Source organism: Leptonychotes weddellii, chromosome 7 (assembly GCF_054177405.1).
Source record: "Leptonychotes weddellii isolate Sample4059 chromosome 7, ASM5417740v2, whole genome shotgun sequence".
Taxonomy (NCBI): domain Eukaryota; kingdom Metazoa; phylum Chordata; class Mammalia; order Carnivora; family Phocidae; genus Leptonychotes; species Leptonychotes weddellii.
Genome location: NC_138375.1, coordinates 91,087,652 through 91,109,535, shown reverse-complemented (window position 1 = coordinate 91,109,535; position 21,884 = coordinate 91,087,652). Strand labels below are relative to the sequence as shown.

The window sequence follows — 21,884 nt, the reverse complement described above, 5'->3', positions numbered from 1 at the left end:
AAAATTGTAAGAGATGTTGGACACCAGAAACCTGGACACAAGAAAGGCTCAAAGAAGCTTGAGAAAAGAAAATTCTTCCGCCCTTCTCTCAAGGTGGATGCTTGGTTACTTTGAGATTCAGTATGTTTTCATGGGATCTGATGTACTGTGAAGTTATAGTGAAAGCTAATTACTAGCAATTTTGGTTAAAGATGGACCTTACACAGAAATGAGATACACAGAAGAGTACTGATACCTGTAACCTAGGGGAGAAATAAGCATCTATTAATTTGGACTCCCAACTCAATAGTCACTGATACTTGTTTTCATGAATGTACCTTTTGCTGAAAAGTCACATGATAAGTGCAGTTGAGACAGATGTGCTGGTGAGAGGCCCCGGAAACAATTTCCATACCACACAGCATGAAGAGGAAGAACGTATTAAGCATATTTCAGTTTTGCACTCTGTATCCCCAGCCTTAACCCTGTGCAGCCGTCTGGCCAGTGACCAAGAACTAGGCTTAATTTTTACCCTTGAGTATAAATTAGTCCAGCACACTGACTGCAGGACTCCGGAGCTCAGCTCAGACTCAGCTTGTCTGAACCCCACCGTGCACCCCACCGTAGCCAGGTCTCTTAAGCCCACCGACTAATTAAGCTCACTTCCTAAAGGGAGAATTTCAAATGTATGGGTGTCGTGTAATAGATATAAGTGAAATGCTACTGAGATGGTAGGCAAGAGGAAGGGTCATATCTGTTCTAAAGTCTGATATAATTTGATAAATACACATTTCTTTAACATACAACTCATAACTAAAACACAGAAATTGCATTAAATCTTTACCTTTTATTGGAGAAGTCTGTTAAAGGAGAGAATTATATTTATCTGACTCAGCCTAAGAAAATGTTCAACCCAAAACTATTTCAGAAGGATTAGGCTGGCTCATGTGAAATGTAATTAGATTAAATAGTCATTTTTATTGAGAGAAGACTAATTCACCATTCTGATATTGTTACCTTTTTTGCAGGGTGGGAAATTGAAGAGTAGAATTGTAGTTGGAGCAGAAAAAAAAGTTATATGGAAAAGAACCCCAGTAACCAGCAAGGCATCTTAAAAATAATCTGAAACATTGCTCTTCGGAAAGAGTGTACAAAAAAAAAAAAGGGATCATCAACAAAATAGGGGCCCGGGATTTAGGGAAGACATCACCTATTTTCCATTGGTACAATTTCACACTAGGCTGGCATGTGAAATGTGGTGATGGCTCTTTGTTCTTGTGACAGCCTCATAAAGAAGTGGGAGCACTGGGCTGAATGTTAAAGCTGATCAGGGAGGCGCCAGGGATGTGGTGTCACCTGGAGGGGAGAATTCAGTGGAAGCCTACAAAACCCACGAAACAGCAAGAGAAGAATGCAGCGCACCTCTCTGCAGACAGCTGGAAAGAGAGGGAGATTTGTACAGTGAAAGGAAAGATTAAATACAGCTTAAGTTTGAGATATTAGAGGAGAGGGAAACCAGTGCACTGAGGGGGCAAAGAGACAAACTGTAAAAAGTTAATGAAGAAGAGAAAAATTAAACAGCAGTGCCACAGTGGGTGGGCTCCAAGGAAAGTTTAAAAGTATGGCAAGTGTTAACTGGACACATGTGAGTGCTGATGCCTGCCCTGGCAGGTGCTGGGTGGAAGGCACCGTGGGGTGAATTGTAGCTGGGCTGTGCACACCTCATCTGGGGGTGATCTGGTGAAAGCAACTGACACTATAAAACATTTAAGGTACTGATGCAAAGAAAGAATTGAAAATACATGGGTGTACCTAAACCAGAGGAAAGAAGGCTGGTAAGTGGGGTTTTGTCAACTCCATAGGAACTCCTCCCAGTATTATCTATAGATTGAATCAGTAGATACACCCTGAGAAGCATTATTTTTCGAATGTGTGCACGTGGAAGAATGACGTCAAGAACTGTGAAGAGTCTGAGATTCTACCCTATTTATAAGCTATCAAATTAGCCTGCCAGTTTCAGGGATGCTGGTAAAGGATACAAAGACTGCCCCCCCCCCCTCAAATTTAGCTTTCTGGCAACTCTCTCTCTTCCAGTCTCTTTATATGGGCAGTGGAGAGTAAAGATGCTTTACTACTTAACAGCAATTGCTATAGCTAGAGTATTATCATTTCCTTGTGTTAGTTCCCTGAGCCCACATCCTACCAGGGTTACATGAGGAAGGTCAGGCTACACTGGCACATTTAGTGGGTGCTATTGCAGGGGAGGAATCTTGAGTTTAAGGAACCTGGATCATTACAGTGGACTGCAAACAATGCCTGTTGCTCCAAAGGGAGACATTATCTCTATCTTCCAAGATTGATCTCTATACCAATATTATGTTTGTGAGATTCATCCACATTGTTGCATGTAGTTTGGGATTATTTATTCTTCTTGCTACATAGTATTCCATTTGTGAACATTCCACAACTTTTTTTAAAAATCTATTTAAAAAAATATATATTTTAAAAATCTATTGATGGCCATTTGGGGAATCTTCAGTTTCAGGTCATTATGGATAGTGCTACTAGTAACATTACAGTGCGTGTCTTCTGATAAATGCGTGAATGAGTTTCTATTGAGCATGTCCCTCTGGGTAGAATGGTGGCGTCATATGGTATGCTTACATTTAGCTTTAAGAGATACTGCCAAACATTTTTCCCAAGCAGTTGCAGCAGTTTATACTCCTCAAAAGTATATGAGAGTTCTGGTGGCTCCACTTCCTTGCCAGCACTTGATATTTTCCATCTTTTTCATATTAGCCATTCTACCAGCTACAAATGACTATAAATGAGTGTTGAAGCTCTGTGAGGCTTAAATCATGAAGCAATTTTATTTTTCTAGCCCCTGATTTCAACCATGCTGTCAAATCCTACTTTTCCATCACTTCAGTGGTGTCTTGGGAAAATCCCATAACTTTAAGATCCTTTTTGGTTATTAACATTAGTTTGGTTCAGTTTAAAATTTCAGGTGTTTCTCTAATTGAGACTTCTTTCCCTCCTCCAGACCAGACAAGGGGTAGAGTGGAGAGGCACATGGTCTTCTTTGCAGACTACACTCTCCTCCCTTGCAGAGGTTCTGGTTCTGGTTTGGGGGCAGGGAAGAGGGGCACAGTTTTTTAAATGTCTTGCTAACTAGCTATGTGAGCTCATAATCATCTCCTGTTGGTTGTGGCTGCTTCTCTGCCTCTCCCTGGTGAGGTGTAATGGGGAATATATCTGATCTTTGTGTCTAGTTCCTGGCACAGAACTTCAAAAATCCTTGCAGTTGTCTAAGTCATAGGAGTATCTTTGCTATGCTACTTCATTATCTGGTGGGTTCCTAGATAGCTTCAGGATGAGGGATGGTCACCTGAAAGACCAATCACATGATTAGAGAGTTGAAACTTTTGGCCAGCCTGACTTCTGGGGAGGGAAGAGGAGCTGGAGATTCAGTGTGGCAAATGAGTCAATTAGTCGTCGCTAGGTAATGAAGCCCCAATAAAACCCCTACATACAATGCTCAGTGGAGCTTCCTGATCGGTGAACACATCAATGTGCTGGTAGGGTGATGTATCCTAATTCTAAGCAGAAGCTGGTAGGGTGCTGTAACCTGATTCTATGCAGAATCCTGATGCCATGGAAGTTCTGCAGTCCCTCCCAAACCTTACTCTAAGTGTATTCCTTGTAATAAAACTGCAGTCATAAGTATAGTGGTCCCTTGAGTTCTGTGAGTCTTTCTAGTGACTCATTAAACCTGAGGGGGTTGTGGGAACTCCTGAATTTGCTGCCAGTCAGTCAAAATTATAGGTGACCTGGGGACCCCATGTGCAGCTGGTATCTGAAGTAAGGACAATCTAGTTGGGGACCGTCTCCTTACACCTGTGGAGTCTGATGCTAACTCTGGGTGGTTGGTGTCCAGATTAGATAGCAGTACACCCCAGCTGGGGTGGAAAGAGAATGATCGCTTTGGCACCAAGCTCTACGGCTGGTGTCCAGAGGCTGACTCTGTCATGGAGTTTCACACTGAGTTCAACAGTAGCCTGTGAGGCCTTTCTATGACATAGAAGATGTTGCTCCAGCTTGGCCACTTCCATCGCCTCCAACTCTCTACACGAGCAGCCTGCCCATTAGCCTTTTGCTGCTGGAATACCCTGGAGAGCAGATAGTCCTCAGAGGTACGAAAGGGACAATGCAGTTCAAGTCCAGGTCCCTCTCTCTGCATCCCTGACACCTCCAGGAACTTCACACGTGGGAATGCAGAGAACTCTGCCAACAGCCCTTCCTCCCACTTTTCCATACCTCTCAGGATGGCACAGGGCAGGGCATTCAGCCCATTGGCTAAGCTGATGTCCAATCTGGGACATGAAATGTCAGTCAGTCCTTCTTGTAGGTACTTCAGAGTCTTTACAAATAATTCTCTTGAGGTTGCCCCATTCCCCACTTTAATTAAGGAAGGGAAATAATGCCCCTGTCAAACACTCATGCCCCGCCCCCCCAAATTTAGCTTTCTGTCAACTTTCTCTCTTCCAGTCTCTTTATATGGGTGGTGGAGGGAGTCTTGCCTGGTGGTAGCAGGGCTTGCTCTGCTAGCTATTAATTAGTAAAACCTGCAGGGAGGTGCCTACCCATATGAGAAGCTCTCACTAGAATGAGGAGTCCTCAGAACCTCTTCTTTTCAGCTTTAGGCCTCAGCCATAATTCCCGGACAGAGTCCTCTTATGAATTAGCAAACCAAAAAAACAGGTCAGATTGATTAACAAATATATTTTGAGCACCTATTATTTCATGCACTAGACAATAGAATGAAAACAGAAAAAGAATCACAAAGTTAGTTGTGAGGGATCTTAGTAGGGAGGATAAATATCTATAATAAGAGATGGGATTTGAAAATTGTAGATAAGAGAGATCATTGGTCCTCGTCGGGACTAGTAATTCTGTTTTGGCAATTCTCCACTTCCCCCACTGGAGCAGCACTAATTATAGGCAAGGGAAGGTGAACCCTGAATAACTAAATTGGATTATTTTTATTGTTTCCTCAGGAACCACACCATGTGGGGAATGTTTGTTCAGGGAATATGCTGTGTTTGTATTCATTTTGTTCAATTGTCCACAAGAGTGGTTGAATTTTATGTCCTATAGCTTCAATACCATGAAATATACTTGAAGAAGTACATTGATTTTAGGATATGAATTTCAAAACTCCTGAGCTGTCCCTTCACACTGTCCTTCCATGTCCTTGTGTTTTTATGTCATTATTTTATTTAGCTGATCTTCCCTCTTGATCTCCCCTTCAGCTTTTCTGTAAAACATAAGAGCCTTAAGGCCATTTGCACATCCCTCCTGTTGGATTTGGGGTCTCAGCCTTTCTGCCGGGTGGTCATTACTCTGATGAGGACTATAATACGATGGGGCTTCTATTCCATCACACTACAGATACTGGAAGGGGACAGGACAGCAAGCAGTGCAAAGTGGGAGCTCAGCCTTCACCTGGGCTCACATTCAGGTGCCACCACTTAGCAGCTCAATGACCTTGAGATGTTGCTTACTCTTCCTGACTCTCCATTTTATTATTTATACAATAGCAATAAAAAGACTACCTCCCTAACAGGGCTGTTGGGAGGATTAGATGAGATAATGCACGTGATTCCCTGAGGGTGCTGTCTGACGCATTATAGCGCTTAGTAAACATGACATGCTATTCTGAATAAGGGGGTGGGGGCAGACAAGGAACGTTCTTAGTAAATGTGTACATAGTCCCTACAAATTTTGTAAGTGCTATGGCATTTTTGTGGACTGTGCTGTCTCCAAGAGGGATATATAGCTTTTCATTAGGTTGGAGGGCCTTCTCTGTGAAGAAGGAAATTATCTCATCAGGGTTCATGTTCCGCGGTTGCTGTGCCTGCTGAGGTTGACTTAGCTCAGTCCCACAGCCACACACCACGCAGCAGCGCTCATCTCCCTCCGCATTAGCTTATTAATCCTTGAGTTACTCCTCTACGGTTCAAGGGCATATTGGCTTTCCAGTGAAGGCACCAAGAGGTGAAATAACGTGCCCCAACTGGGGCTGAAAGTGGGTGGCTGAGTCAGCAATGTTTCTCCTGTGACCCACCCCACTCAGAGTTTTCACTTGCACTGAGGACTTTTTCTCCCTAACATCGAGGTTCTAATTGCAGGCGTTTTCCTTGCTAAGTGAGAAGGAAGCAGTGGGGGATAATAGAATATGAACTGGACCAGTATCCGCTTTGGCTTTTAGTCCCTTCCCTGCCCTCACTGCGAGGTGACTGGGTACAAAACATCACATAACTTTACAGCCCTCGTTCCCACATCGTTACAATGCAGGATCAGATTGGAACAACCTCATCGTTCCCTTCCAGTGCAAACACTCCTGGTTAATGCTTTTGGAGAGAAGAGACGGCCCTTTTTGATGACCCCAAAATCTTATTAACTTAGAAGAGATTTTAATTTTAGAATGTTCTTCTTCATAATTAAATAACATCATGTGAGTTTTGACCCATTAGCAAGTGACAGTAGAGGGCCGCTCTGGGCATCTTTAGATCCAAAGGAAGTGCAAGGCAAACAAGCAGAGAGTATCTCGACTGTCCCAAGGTTGAGCATCCCGTCTTGAGTCTATCCTGACCCTCTTGGCTTTATCCAGATGCTGTGGGTGGTGCTGCTTCCTGCAGAGCTTGCTGGCAGCTGTTGTTCTTGGAGCCCTGTGTCTGACGGTTGCCAGAGACGGTGAGCTCATGCCACGGGTGCCTGGCCCAGCGTTCAGCTCCCAGAGCTCTTTTCAGCAAAGGTCTCTCTCCATTCTCCTCTCAGGCAAATGTGCAGCTGGCGTAGGTAGCATCTAACTTGAGTATAACCACCCAACTGTTCTCCAGAAATGTCAGGGGCTCGCTTCTACCCTCCTCGGCACAGATGCACGCACCCTCACAATGCCTGTGGTTGTCTCTCCCAGCGGCTCCTAATGTGCCATTGTTTCTCTTGAATACATCCATAAGGGAGAAGCTCCAGGAAGTGATTTGCAAGTCTGGGTCTCTTGTCCCCGATGCTGCTTTCCCTGTGCTCTGAGTTTCTGAGGGAGAAGTCTCTAGGTAATTCCACAGAGATTTTACAGTCTGGGTCTTTATCCCAGTGGCCTCTCCAGAGGAAGGTGCTAGCCTCTCGAGAGCCCGCAATCCTGCAAGGCCAAATACTTGGCTATTTGGACTGGAAATATCAGTTTCTGATGGGAAAAGGGAACGAGGATAGTAATAGTAGTAAGCATACTGTTGTTTGAGCATCTCTCAGACTAAGCATCTTATGGGTCAATCATGCCTATTATTATCACCATCTTAGAGATGAGAGAACTAGAGACGTGGGGAGTTGCCTTTCTCAAGACCACAGAGATCTTAAGTGGCAAAACTGGAATTTCAGTTAGGGTGAGTCTAGCTCAAAAGCCAGGAGGGAAGTTCCTTACGGTGGGGGCTGATGCTTACCCGGCAGACAACCCCCTGCAGCCCAGAGAGACCCCGCAGAATCTTGTTTTATGGACAGTTGCTGTCTTTATGTAGCACATGTGGGTATGCCCTGCTATGTTTGTTCACATATAGCAATTCCTTTACCTTGTTCTTCAGTTGATGCACATTGGTCTTTCCATTTGACGGCTATTGTGAGTAGTTATATGTCTTAAGTTTTAAGAAGTATTTCGTCAAGTCTCACCCTAAGTGCTAAGTAATTAGGATTTCGGAGTGATCACCCCTGTTCTCAGTTCTCCCTACGAAGCAGAGCTGGCCTCTACGCTTAGAGCTGCCCCTCTCTCCACATTAGCGCTCAGCCTCACGTTGGTCAGTGCAGCTGACCACGTGGAGACTGTGGGTTCACCTGACTGGTGCCTCTCTACCCTGGGAAAAGTCCTTTGACTTAAAACTTCCTGGCAGAGTGCCTGGGTGGCTCAGTTGGTTAAGTGGCTGCCTTCAGCTCAGGTCATGATGTCTTTGGGTCCTGGGATCGAGCCCCGCTTTAGGGAGCCTGCTTCTCCCTCTGTCTCTCCCCAGCGCATGCTTGCTCTCTCTCTCTCAAATAAATAAATAAAAATCTTTATAAATAAATCAATAAATCAATAAAACTTCCTGGCATACTTGGGTTAGCAGGTGAAGTCAATGAGTAGTGGGAAACCTACAGTGCCACCTTTATTTCAGACAGCTACTGCATTAACAATCCTAGATGGGAAGGAATATGGGTCAGCTTATGCCCTGACATTCTACCAAAAAATATCGTGGGAGCCCAATGTCTTATGGTGGCCAAGAGTCCTGCTGTTCTCTGTCCCACAGGGAAGACTGTGTTACAACCAAAAATCTTTGAGACAATTAGGAACATTATAATTAATGGTCCGGATCACTCAAATTTCATAACACAGTTGGAAGATGGGGATCTTGGGATCCGTAGATTACATTTTGAGGTAAGACTCTGTGACCACAAATTCAGTGCTCTTCCCTGCAGTGAACATTTCAGGGAAGGCTTAGCTGTAGGCAACCTGGAATGGCCAGCATTTTAAACTACATATTTTAAGGTATGGCCTAGCTTGTAAGTAAGAACTACATAAATAAAGCATGTTCTAAAGGCCATTTGTCTTTGGGAAATATCCAGTTACATAACCCAGCTGTGTTTGGAAAAGCAGAACGAAAAAGGAAAAAAAGCAAAAAAGAACAACCGAGCCGGAGAATCTGATAATAGCAGATTATGGGGGGGAGCACTATGAAATAAGGCTCCAGGATGCCTGATAACACTCTCAATCATGGGCACAACTATCTGAAACAGAAATAAATATTTTAAATTACTGAGGTTTCATAAATTAACTTTTCCTTTCTTCCCTGGTCTCCACGTGTTTTCACAAAAGGATAATGGATACATGATTTCTAATCATTTAAAAAAAATGCCCAATGGCATTAAAAATTTGTTTTCTCACTCTTAAGTAACACATGATCATTTTAGCAAAATTGGATGTATAAAGAATAAAATAGGGGCACCTGGGTGGCTCAGTCATTAAGCGTCTGCCTTCGGCTTAGCTCATGATCCCAGGGTCCTGGGATAGAGCCCCGCATCAGGCTCCCTGCTCGGCGGGAAGCCTGCTTCTCCCTCTCCCACTCCCCCTGCTTGTGTTCCTGCTCTCACTATCTCTCTCTCTGTCAAATAAATAAATAAAATCTTTAAAAAAAAAAAAAAAGAATAAAATAAAAAAGTGCTCATTATCCTATGATCCACAGTTAGGTTCTGTGAACATTTTGGTATACTTTCCACAGTATACTTTCTTGGTTCTCCTCTATAATTGAGTTCATCCTGGAAAATAGCAGTTTAAATCCTCTTTAAAATTTGCTTTTATATTGTGAATATATTCACATAATATTTAATTAGACTTGAAAAGCAGCATCTATGTCTATCATATGGATGTGTCAAATTTATTTAACTTCTTCCCAACAATATTACCTACCTTTCTGCACTCTGGGTTCTACTTTACCAAATTCTCTCCAAATTATAATTTAAACTTATGAAAATTACTCCTGTTAATATAGAATGTAGCTGTATGCCTTCTTTCTTGTTTTCTCTGAGGGAGTCAGAATTGTGATCTGTGGCTTTTTCTTTAGCAAACGTGTCTGCTCTCAATTTTGGTGAGAAGCCATCTACTAGTATTCTCAGTTAAAAAGTCCATGAACTTGCTACCCAGAATCAAGAGGTCAACCATGTGGGGGGTCAGAGTCTGGTATTCTGAGGAACCCAATGCAATACCTCGGTGATCCTGGCCACTCTCAAGCCTGAACATCTCTCACGGGAGAAACCAAATGCCGCCGCGTCCTGTGTGCAGTTGACTGCGTGGCATAGAATGAAGGGGGCTAATGCATTACCTGCAGTGACACTATCATATTATCATTTGAGCTTCTCTCCCCAAGCCAGTTGCTCTGCTCACCGAACATCCAGAAGGTCCACTACCTTCCCACCGCTCACAGCCCAAACGTGAAACTGACGCCCAGATTTGAGTTAGTTCCAGGGAGTCACAGGCAGGTTAGTGACCCCACAGCTGCCCCTGAGAGAGGAAAGAAACTCACTTCTCAGGAAGGTGGAACGGGTCTCTGTCCAAGATGGGAAGGGGGGCACAACTCCGCTCAGGCAGCCTCATGCTAATTCCACAACACATTGTTCAGAGGATGCAGGCAAGTCCCAGGCAGGCAGCCTCATGCTAATTCCGCAACACATTGTTCAGAGGATGCAGGCAAGTCCCAGTGACTCTATCCAGTAGTTTATAGGTTGTAGTCACCTCTGGGGAGGGCAAGAATTGGAGGTCCCTCATTCTCCGCATATGCCTGCACACACCCCAGGCTTTAACCTCAACCTGGCCATGATGTGTACCCTTGACATGTGGACAGACCGAGTGCAGTAAGAGTTGACCTACTTTTCCAGAAGAAGCTAGTGGCCTCTCTGGCATCTGCACCCTTTCTTTTGGTGTGGAGAGCCAGATCACTCGAGCCCCTGGCTACTTGTTCCCTCTTGCTTCCTTTCCAGTTTCTCTGCTCAACCATCGGTGTTGGCCTCCTCTCAGCCTCCCCAAAGGATTGCTGATGTTGGTGCAGGAACATTCCTGCCACCTGGAGTCCTCTCTCCGCATCTTCCCTCTTTGTTTCATTTCGGTTCATAGCAGGGTGCCATAATTTTCTCCCTTTCTGTTAATAAAAATTAAGCAATCAATTTCCTTCCCCTCCATTACACTTAATTCCCTCTGTAACTCAATTATTATTGCAACTTTGGCAAGTGCATTGGGAGGCAGATGGCAGGAAAGACACGTTGCCAAAATAAAGGGCATTGTTTGCGAAGGATCACTGTTTACATGAAGGTGATGACACTCTCTTTTCAAGGATAGATTATTTTTTCTAAAATCAAATTTATGTAACCCTATTAATGTAATAAGTTTATGCAAGTGCTGCCAAGTTTAATATAAGCGCATGTAATAAACTAGCAACCATTAAAAGTACTTGATACACATTACTTCCTTATTCAGGGGCTGTAGGACCATAGAATAAACATATTATATGACTTTTTATTCTGAGAACAAGAAATACAATGAATACATTGCCTTTACTGAGTGTTAAAATATCTGATTTGTAAAGGTGTTCCAGAGTCTATGTATTGTATTTGTCACAGTGGAGAGCAAGACTGGCAAGTTAAAAGTATGGTCCTTTGTAATGATACTTGAGAAGATTCGTTGTGGCCAGGAATGGCGTAAGGGTCCCAGCTCAAGCACCAACTCCAAATGATTGATTGGTTGCTGATGCCTGCCTACACTGGGGTGGGAGTGAGATGAGAGAAGAGGACAGACACCCTTTGTCATATTCCTGATTCCTGGGGATGCCCAGAAAGAGAGGAAGCAAGATAGTTCTCAGGTCGTCCTGTCCTAAGGTGAGGCCCTGCTGGGTTTCAGTGGGCTCTTTCTGCATTGTATTAGGTTTGACTATACAATGGAGAGGCTGTTTTCTACAAGTCAACAATAAAACCAATCTTCTTATTTCATAATCACACTACATTTATAACACTTCCTGCCCTGCAAAAATACTTCCATTTCTCCCTGCCCCTGCCTCCCTGAGTCACTGCTTCTAGCAACTTGGTTCTTCCAGAACACAGGGGACTGTGATCTGAACTACAGATCTCAGAACCAAGACTTAGCAGTGTAGAAGACTGTATTCAGGAGAACCTGGACATCTGTGTCCCATTAATTCCCAGAGTGGATGTGAGCTTATCAGGACACAGGAGGCTGGAATGTCTGGCCAGGATTTTCCTTCTCTTAAAATAACTTGGATAAGAATTACCTAAGTGATTAATGGACAGAAATGTAAAAAGAGTACATTTTCTTTGTTTTAGTACAGCAGGAAAACATATTTATTGTTGAAACACCAGAAAACATAAGTAAGCATAATAAAGAACATAAAATCATCTATAATTTTACTTCATGAACAGTCATCAATGTTGTATTGTATCGCAATAATTTTGTAATGTATGGGTGCTCTTAAAAATGAAACCAGCCATATATATTCCGTTGTAACCTGTTTTTTCCTTCAGTAGTATATTATTAATATTGTTTACATTTTATCAACTATCCTTCAGCCTCATTTTGAATGGCTACAAAGTACTGTGTTACATGTATATACCATAATGTATGTTAACCAGTTTCCTATGGTTATACATTTAGAATAAGTGATAAAACCCACCACAACTGACTTTCTTATTGCTATGACTTCACATGTATCTGTAATTGTTACCTTAGGACAAATGATTAGAGGTGGAACGTGACTGAGTCTAAGGTTATTGAAAATTTTAAGGATTTTGGTATCTACTGTCAAACTGACTTCCTGAAAGGCTATATGATACTTTGTCGGTTATAATTTTTCAAGGCTGCATAATCTGATTTTTATTTTCCGTATCTGAGAAGGCACCACCTGTCCATGTGTTTTGCATATGTTCCATTCAGCTCTGTGGTTGGACATCGTGAGCACTGGTGTTCCTTAAGAGCAATCACAATTAGTAGTCCCTTTAGCGCACCAATTTTTCAAGCTCACCAGTTATTTTGCAAAGTATTCCTCATTTATACAACTATTAATATACTTAGCATTACAAATCAGTGGCCCTAGGCTTGCAATGGGATTCAGATGTCTGTTCACTTAGATTCATTTTCATAATTTATTTGAAGAATTTTACTCAATATTCATAAAGCCAAATGTTCCAATAGTTTATTTGCCAGGCTATTATGGCCCTGTCATTGTATGTGAGGCCCTTGTTTCGGAGGCAGGACTGGCGGCCGCGCCCCAGCTCCCGAGAGGCACAATGCAGGTAACGTTCCTTTGGCTCTACTCCCAAAACCACAGCACACAGACGGTGGAGAACAAAAGGTCTGCGTGGCCCACCGTGTTTCAGCTGTCCCTCTAGCCTTCTCCCCAAGCGTCCCGGGTCTGCTCCTTCCCTGCTCTCTACTCCCCTCCAGAGAGTGCCTTTACCACTCTCATGGACAAAGGGCCATGCTCAAAACACCCCAAGTGTTGGTCCAATATGGTAAAGCTGAAAGGAGAGAGATTTATTGTCCCTCAGTCCTCTCATTAGACTTTGTCCTCGCCCTCCTCTTTGAATGTCAGGGAAATAAAGTCCATCTAGGTGCCAACAAATCCTTCTGATAGAACGGTTGCTATAGCAACTTTTAGCGACAATTAAACAGCAAACCATTCAGTCAGAAGGTGTTGGCTCGGAAACTGCTCTGCATGGTGCACCACCTTCCTTTGAAACTAGATTGTTCTCTGTGACCCGGCGTCTATTTTGTGTTACTGTGTTTCAGGCACAACCCCTTGTTAAGCTATTTCATTTACGATGGAATTAAGACTCCCACAGTGGGGAAGAAGGGGTGCGGTGGAGAATAGCTGAAAGACTGGAAAAATATGACAAATATAGGAGGATGATTTTTTAAAAGGGAGGAGGGGAAAAGCTTAAATAGAAGCAATTCATTCAAAACCAGGTGCAGAAGAATAATGTCAATTCTGTGCTCTGTGAGATGGGAAAACAAAATCAGCTCCATCTAATGTATGGGGTTGTTTTAAAACAAACCTCACGTTATTATTAATATAATCCCTGCTTTGTAAGCCATGACATTTAACCGGGTAATTAAATAATAATTGATTAAGTCTGCAAGGCATAAAGCCAGGCAGAAAGGCACACTCCCCTGAGGTGATTTTTATCAAATATTGACTTACTCTTCAATATTAATGATGGGAATTTAATGTTATATTTTATATTTACATACTAACCTTGTTTGAAAGACTCTTTGTAATTTATAGGTTCTCAAGTTACACATGTGACTTGAATTAAAGCACAAAGGAAAAATCCAGAGGATAGGGAATGTGCAAATGTGGGGTAAGGGTGGGGGGACCAATCTTTACCACAATTAGTCCTGCATCTGCTGGGGTCTCTCACCTATCATGGTCTTCATAAATGTGTCCTAAATGCTCTGAATGTTCTTCTTCTACAAAGACACATACTCCATGCTGGGGCAGAAATGGAGCCCCCTTTTCAAGTAAGCTCCTTTGCTTTTGCCGGCTTTCTGGGAGGGCCAGATAGAGAAGAATATGGTGTCCCAGCCCCAGTGGTGTGCTGGTAAATGGTTAACAATCGGCTCTCCAGAAAAAATGTATGTGTGTGTATAAACATAGGTAAATTTATTCTAAATTTGACTGACATGAAGGATATGTAGAATATCATTTAAGAAGAATAATAAATAGAATATCCTATTTTTCTAAATTCCATTAAGCCGATTTATTCTCACAGAATGCTTTTTGGTTTGTATTTATTTTATTTTTTTATCTTACTTTTTTTTAGAGAGAGTGAGTGAGAGAGAGCGCAAGTCGGGCAGAGAGAGAGAGGGAAAGAGGGAGAATCTTAAGCAGTCTCCATGCTGAGCACAGAGCCTGATGCACGGCTCCATCTCATGACCCTGAGATCATGACCTGAGCTGAAATCAAGATTCGGACACTTAACCAACTGAGCCACCCCGGCGCCCCAAACAAAAAAGGCGCTTTTTGTTTTTTGCTGAAGTTTCATATCTGTAGTCAACCTCTAGCTGCAACCAATATTCAGTTGCTTGCAATTAACAAATAGTAGTTTCTACAGGAATGTGGAAAGATATCTTCATTTCTGTGGACTCTGATGAAAGTGAAACCAGAAAGGTGTGTTGACCTTCACTCTGCTCAGTGCTGTGAGAACCTTCTTTGCTGAATCGTGGCTTTCCAGCCCATGGGGACTATTCCTTCAATATTTTGTGCTATTCACAGTGTAATGGCTACAGATATAACACCCTTCTAAATTGAATTTGCATGATTAACATTTTTCATCACATTCTTGTCTAAGCAATTAACAAAACAGTAAGTTAAGTTCTCATCTGTAGCCTTTGCAGTTTCCGCTCTTGTCCTGGCCGATTTGAAGCTATCAACATGACGCTCCTAAACACAGGAGCTTAAAGAAGACAGCGACACAGCACTGTTATTATCTCTACCATGCAGATACGAAAGCACGGAATAACCTCAAGAACATAGATCTTGTAAGAGACAGTAAAACAATTAGGAAATGAGGAGTTTTGAGTATATATTTTTTTACCTTTGCTTTTAATAAACTCATTAAATAATCATTTAATTTTAATAACTGCTACATTGAATGATGGTCTCACAATTTCTGGAAATGTTGCGGTTAGCCTCTGGGAGCTGGTAAGACCTGGCTTCAGTACAGCAGTGTTCCCTGACCCCTCACCTCCGCACTCAGCCCTACCTGCGGCATCTGTGCAGTTTCTGCCCCTACTGAGCATACTGTCCGTATTCTCTGCCACTGCTGGTCCTCGGGGGGCCTCTGCCGATAGGCGCAGAAACAAGTTGCAGCGACTGAGCTCTGTACCTTGTACCTCGAATGCCCGGCCAGTCCCTGGGTTGGGGCCCTGGGTACCCTCTCAGCTGCTCCATGCCGTGGGTGCCTGACTCGGCCCTGAATCTCCCCAGCCTGCAAATGTGCCCCTGTGCGGCAAGCACACCAGTCCCCCCAGCTCTGCCCTGTCCCACCTCTCCCGCCTGACTTGAGAAGCTCATCTACTCTTGCGTCGTAGGCTCTGTCCTCTCAACAATTAGGGAATTGGAAATAATGATTTTTTTCTCATTTGGCTCTTAAGTGTTATGCTCTATAAGGAGAAACAGAATGGAATCTTTCGTTCTCTGGGTTCCCTTCCAAGGCATCCTTTACCTTGTCTGGGATATTCATTGTTGCAGTGTTGCCCCCCAGCCCCCCAACCCCGTTTTTTCTACTTGGGATACATTGCTTAGTCATTCCCAAATGACATGAGAGACCTTTAACTCTCTTTAACATAACTAGCTCAGCTTTTTAGCAGATATACAATTCAGTGATATACCCTGTGTGTGTATGTGTTATAGGGGAAGAAAAAGGAAAAAAAAAAAAAGAAAGACAAAAGGCATTTATTCTTTCCTATATTAGACAAAACTCTGTTGGTTACAAACAAAAACTGGCTTAAGCAAGAAAACAAAAGGATGTATTGGTTCCTATTTAAGATGTCCAAAAATGAAACTGGCTTCAGATCAAGCTGGATCCAAGGGTTCACATGAAAATGATCTTAGTGATTTCTCTCTCTGTTTCTCATCTTCCATCTCTTCCTTCAGTCTGTTGGCCTCATTCTTTCTTCCTGTAGATGAGCTTTCCTATGGCCCCAAGAAAAGTGCCTAAATGGCAACTCTAGGCTGACTTGGTCTCACTCTGCAACTACAGTGGAAAGAGAGCATTTATCTTTCCATGCACAGCAATGAGAGAAGGACTTGCATTGGCACTGCACTCACTAGTCATGCACCCCAGGCAGACCAGTCTCATGTGCTCTGATGGACTTGACTTCTAGCAGGGGAAGACAGAAGGTATAATGGAAGCTGTCAGTAACACATACTTATCTGCTTGGCCTTTGCTCTTTCACAGATCAGCTGCCACACATCCAAGCATCAGTCCCCGTTTCTCTTGGCCTGAAGGCTTTGTCTGGCTTTTATGCAAGGTCATGCAGAAGTACCTGGGATCTGCCCTCAGGTGTATAAAGACTCCAGTTCTCTTGCCCTTCATGGGGGCTAAGTCTGAGTCTCATGCTCTACACTGCTCCCCCAGAGTTCCCCAGCAAGTGTAAGTTCGATTCCTGCAGTGGCCACTAGCTTAAAGACACAGCCTTTATTGGATTCCTCTCCTTTCCTGTCTCAGGTTCTTACTCTCTTACCATTATCTGCTGGTATTGCCTCACAAAATAAACTGCTTGAATTTAATTCTTGTCTCAGGGTCTGCTTCTAGCTATCTCAAACTAAGACAGAAAGAACCCATGAATAGCCCCTCCTAGACCATATGGAATGTGAGAGACTCTTACCCAGGAAAGAAGGTGCTGGCCGATGAAAGCAACAGAGACCTACAATACTTGCAACCATTCTTGTGGTGCTCCTGGTGCCAAGGACCTGCTTCTTCCCTCCCAGCTTTCAGAATCAGGTGACAGGATCTCACTTCTAAGGCCCCTACAATCACTTTTGTCCTTCTGTTCTAGCCTCCCAGCTTCCTACATAGATGGCTCCCAGGAAGTTGGACTCTACTCTCCGCCTCTCTGTCATGACAGTACTGAAGCTCACAGGCACCCTCTTACTCTTCTAGTTCCATTTCGTCTGGTTCTGTTTCAGACAATTTGGTAAGTACTTGATTTTCAAGATTTTTCAAAGGATATTTTTAGGTTATATATAAATATATATAAGGTAAATTATATAAAATTGCTTTTTAGGAAATCAGTATTTTATATTGCTTTTCCTTCACTCTGCTCCATGACCCTCTCTAAGAGATACCAAACTCTTGGAGAGTCAACAAAGAGACCTGTTGGTAAACCAAGAGCAATGCACACATAGGGTATTTGCCCCTCTGTGTGCTGTGAAGGATCCTGGGTTTTTCTTAGGATTTCTGCTTACTCTTTCCAGAGGTTGAAATCATTCATAGATTTTTTTTAACATTAAATTTTTTCTTGAAATTCCTTTCAAATATCTCTGCATTTCTCAGAGAAAGCAAAGCCCAGAGCAATCATAAAACCAGCCAAACCTGTGGCTTAATTTTGGGTAGAGTCCCCCATTTTTAGGGCTCTGGTCTTTGAAACCACATGATTTCTCACACTGGTTAAAAAAGTGTTTGGAGGGGCACCTGGGTGACTCAGTCATTAAGCATCTGCCTTCGGCTCAGGTCATGATCCCAGGGTCCTGGGATCGAGCCCCACATCGGGCTCCCTGCTCGGCGGGGAGTCTGCTTCTCCCTCTCCCTCTGCCTGCCACTCCCTCTACTTGTGCTCTCTCTCTCTCTCTCTGTCAAATAAATAAAATCTTAAAAAAAAAAAGTGTTTGGAAAGTTGCTCTCTATATGCAAAGTTCAGAGAAACCTTCAGTCCTATGTGTTACAGTGGGTCACAGTGCTGCTCACGTCTCTTAAAGAGGTCAGCCAAATTATGTTGAGCTTTACAACTACAAAATGCCAGGGGTGTGAATGCCAGAGGATGGGATCCTTTTAGCTGTATGTAAGCGGATGACAACAGAGGGACAGAGACTCTGTGTGCCTCTGGTAATACAATGACTTCTCTATCAGCTTTGTTCATCTACTGTCGTAGTGGTAACTTGTATTCTACATCTGTGAATGTAGAAGTTTAAAACTGAGAAAATTTCAAATTTTAGAAATTTAAAATTTAAAACAGTTACAAGCATATTTTTGGAAAACATTTTTTCAGATACTTTGTGTTTTTCTGTGCCTTGAAAAGGGGATAATGAAGACATTTTAATTTCTATTTATTTTGATGTCTTGATAATTTAGGGTTATAATAACCATACATGATACCATCATCATCATCTTCATCATCTAAGCTGTAAGACAATGATGTTTTTAAGAACTTTCAAAGTATGCAGAATTTTTTGAGAGTGTTTAAACTGTCCTTGACTAGTGTGCTTTGAGGTCCTCATCTTTTCTCCCCCTATCATCATCATCTTCTTCTGCTTTTTCTTCTTCTTCCTCTTCTTCTTTTTCTTCCTCTTCCTCCTCTCCTTCTCCCTCTTTCTCCTTCTTCTTCCTGTTCCCTAGCAGACTGTCCTAAAAACCAATGATTTCCATTGCTCCCCTTAATTAATTCGGCAAATATTTATAAGCACCCACTCTATGCCTACTACAATTCTAGGTCCTGGGACTTCGGCAATGAATAAAACAGACCCCATCTCTCCCTCCTGGAGCTTGTCTTCTGGCAGATAATGCCTACCTGTCTTCTCTAGTTTTCTCTCATCTCCTTGTCCTCTTCTCATCTTCCAAACCAACAAAACTTAAAACTAAATAGAAATATGTTTACAACATCAGTAAATAAGCTCTGAACAAAGATGTGAAGGTCTAGTCCGTGACTCACCTCATGCAGTTCAGTGCATGTATTGTACAAGATGAATTTTTAGGTAGTGAAAACTTTTACTTCTGGTTTCTCAGCAGTGAGCCAGATGGTTTGACTTAGGAGACAATAGCCTCTGGATAAATGCCATTTTATTTGATTCAGATAAATATACTTTCTGAGAGAACCATTTCCCTCTCTTGCCCAATGGAAAAGGACAGTGATACATTATATAAAGGGTCTTAGGAACTTTTGCTTAAGATTCAAAAGAGCTTGTAGGATGTATGGCGGCTGGCTCTGCTGGTGAATTCTGAGTGGGTTTGGTACTGAGCATTGATTCTAAAATGGAATCCTAATGTACACACATTAACAAACCAAAAGCCACCTTCCAGCCCCACCCCAACTATGCCTGCACTGCAGCTGAGAGAAGAAAAATCACACACACCCCAAGACAAAACCTTACTCTTTAGCCCATCCCAGTTTAAGAAACAGCCCAGCAGCTGCCACCTGGTCAGTGTCTGCAGATTTGGAGCCCGGAACAGGGCAGCCTGCCAACCTGCCACCTGAAGGCTGTTTTTCTTTGCTGACGTGGTCACTGTTCCCCTGGCCCCCCAGATTTGTTTGGTTTCTCCATGTGTTCAAGTTTGGCCAAATGAAAAAAAAAAATAGTCTTCAGTTAATCCAAGTGATCATGCTGTGTGCATGGGAGAGAGAAAACCTGAATCTTTTTCTGGCTGCTTTACTGACTGCCATAAATTTTCCCCCAACACGTGTAGAGAGAGTGGAGCCAGAATTTCCACAGAAGGATTCCAACCAGGAAACTCTGGATGTGCTTTATTTTTGAGAGCACTACTCTGGTTTTCAGGCCCCCTTGCCAACCCCACACCCATGGAAGAAACTTGACTGATGGTTGTTGTTTTTAAGGAGATCTGTTGACTTCAGACAGGAGCTAAAATGCAATCTAAGGACTCAGAAGAGAGCAAACTTCTAAAGTCAAAAGTAATGAAGCTCACACACTCTCAGAGGCAAAAAATAAAAGCCACTTACAGAGGCAAAAAATAAAAGCTCCTTGAAAATATTTTTGAAACCAGATATGACATTCTATTTCTCTTAACCATTTACCTGTGGATAATTAAAAGTGATCACTTCAGTTGCCCAGAAAATATGCAGTTTAATCCTATAGTCTGAGAATTTGAGGTTTTAATTATGGTAAGGGGAGGGGAATAGAAGGGATTGGGGAGCCTACTTTCTTCCCTCAGCACCTAAGTTGTTGAGAGGCACTCACTGTTTCAGTCAGGAGGGATGCAAAGAAACCCTGGGTAGCTTTTGAATTCATAAGCCTTCTTGGTAGTACAGGATATGAGAATTTTTATGAGGGCTTTGGAAGAGAAAGGATCTACTACTTCTCTGCAAATACAACTAAGCTGTCAATGACAAATACCTGTTATGCATTAGGACAGTAACATTCAGGTGGGCCTACCCTACATGGAATGGCAGGAAAGGGGCCTCGCACCCAACCACGTCTGAACTAGGCCCAGTAGCCTTTGAAGAGGAGTGAGGAGGCTGATGGCTCGCCTGCCTTAGAGCAGCACACTGATCAGGGAGAGATGGGACAGGCTTCGCTTCCATATTTGAACCCTGGAACCATCAGTAAACTTGAAGATTCAATTGAAAGTTTCAATTTAAGTACTTTCCCGTTCTTCACCGTGTACCTCCCACGTTTGTGCCGTTTGAGTACATATAACAGGGAAATGCTGCTGAAGGGTGATAAGGAATTTTCCCTGAAGAGAGGAAATGCTACAAGGGAGTGATAACACTTGAATGAAAAGACAGCTCAGTTCTCAGAGCTTTTTCCTTGTATCCACTTAGACAGAGGGCAGAGATGTTTGTGAAGGGAAAGGGGTCCCTGGGGACTACCTGTGCTGGGACTGGAAAAGGGAGGAGCCAAAACTGCTCTGGTTGACTGGGGCAGGGAGTGATGTGAGCGGTCAGAGAAACAGGAGATCTGGTGAGCATTTGACATACAGATCCAGAGCCCCCGGGGACAGCCCGCAAAGAGGAACACAGGAGAAAGGCCTTGGTTGAAGATTTTGCTTTGGCAATGTTGTAAAAATCATAGATACACATGCAGACTTAATTCTAAATTCTTTATTCTGTTCTATTAATCTGTTAGGCTATCCTGAGGCCAGTACCAGACTATCTTTTTTTTAAAATTTTATTTTATTATGTTATGTTAGTCACCATACAATACATCATTAGTTTTTGACACAGTACCAGACTATCTTGATTATTGTAGACTTATAGCAAGTCTAGAAATCAGGCAGTGCAGGTCTTTCTATTTGGTTTTTTTCTCCTTTAAGATTTCTTTGGCTATTCTAGGTCTTTCGTACTTACATATAGGTTTTAAAAAAACATTTCCATTTTTATATAAAGTTTTGTGGGATTTTGATTTGAATTGCACTGAATCTATAGAATAATATGAGGACAGTTGTTCTCAAATTATCCAGTCCTTCAATCCATGAAAACATTAAACCTCTCCACTTATTCAGGCCTTCTTTAATTTCTGTAGCAATATTTTAAAATTTTCCACATAAAGATATTGTATGTCTTTCCCTCAACGTTATATAAGTATTTAATTTTTTGATGCTATTGAAATGGAATTTATTCAATTTTATTTTGTTTCTTACTATTATGTAGAAATACAATTGACTCTTGCATCTTTATCTTCTGCAATTTGCTAAGTTCACTTATTAGTTTCTAGTAGGTGTTTCATAGATAACTTAGGATTTTCTATATATAAACAGTGATGTTATATGCAAAGAAAGGGAGTTTTACATTTTCCTTTCTGACCCATGTACCTTACATTTCTTTGTGTTGGCTGGGATCTGTAGTATGATTTTTTTTTTTTCATCTTATA

The 21,884-nt window shown here is 42.4% G+C and overlaps 1 long non-coding RNA gene across 1 annotated transcript in view; it reads left to right on the top strand.

Annotated features, from left to right (window-relative positions):
- LOC145722681 (uncharacterized) overlaps positions 1 to 21,884 on the top strand; it is a 191,750-nt gene that overhangs the window by 143,960 nt on the left and 25,906 nt on the right. The window contains exon 4 of the long non-coding RNA XR_014147126.1: positions 17,123 to 17,260. This is a non-coding gene — a long non-coding RNA (uncharacterized LOC145722681). The remainder of the gene's footprint in view (positions 1 to 17,122; positions 17,261 to 21,884) is intronic.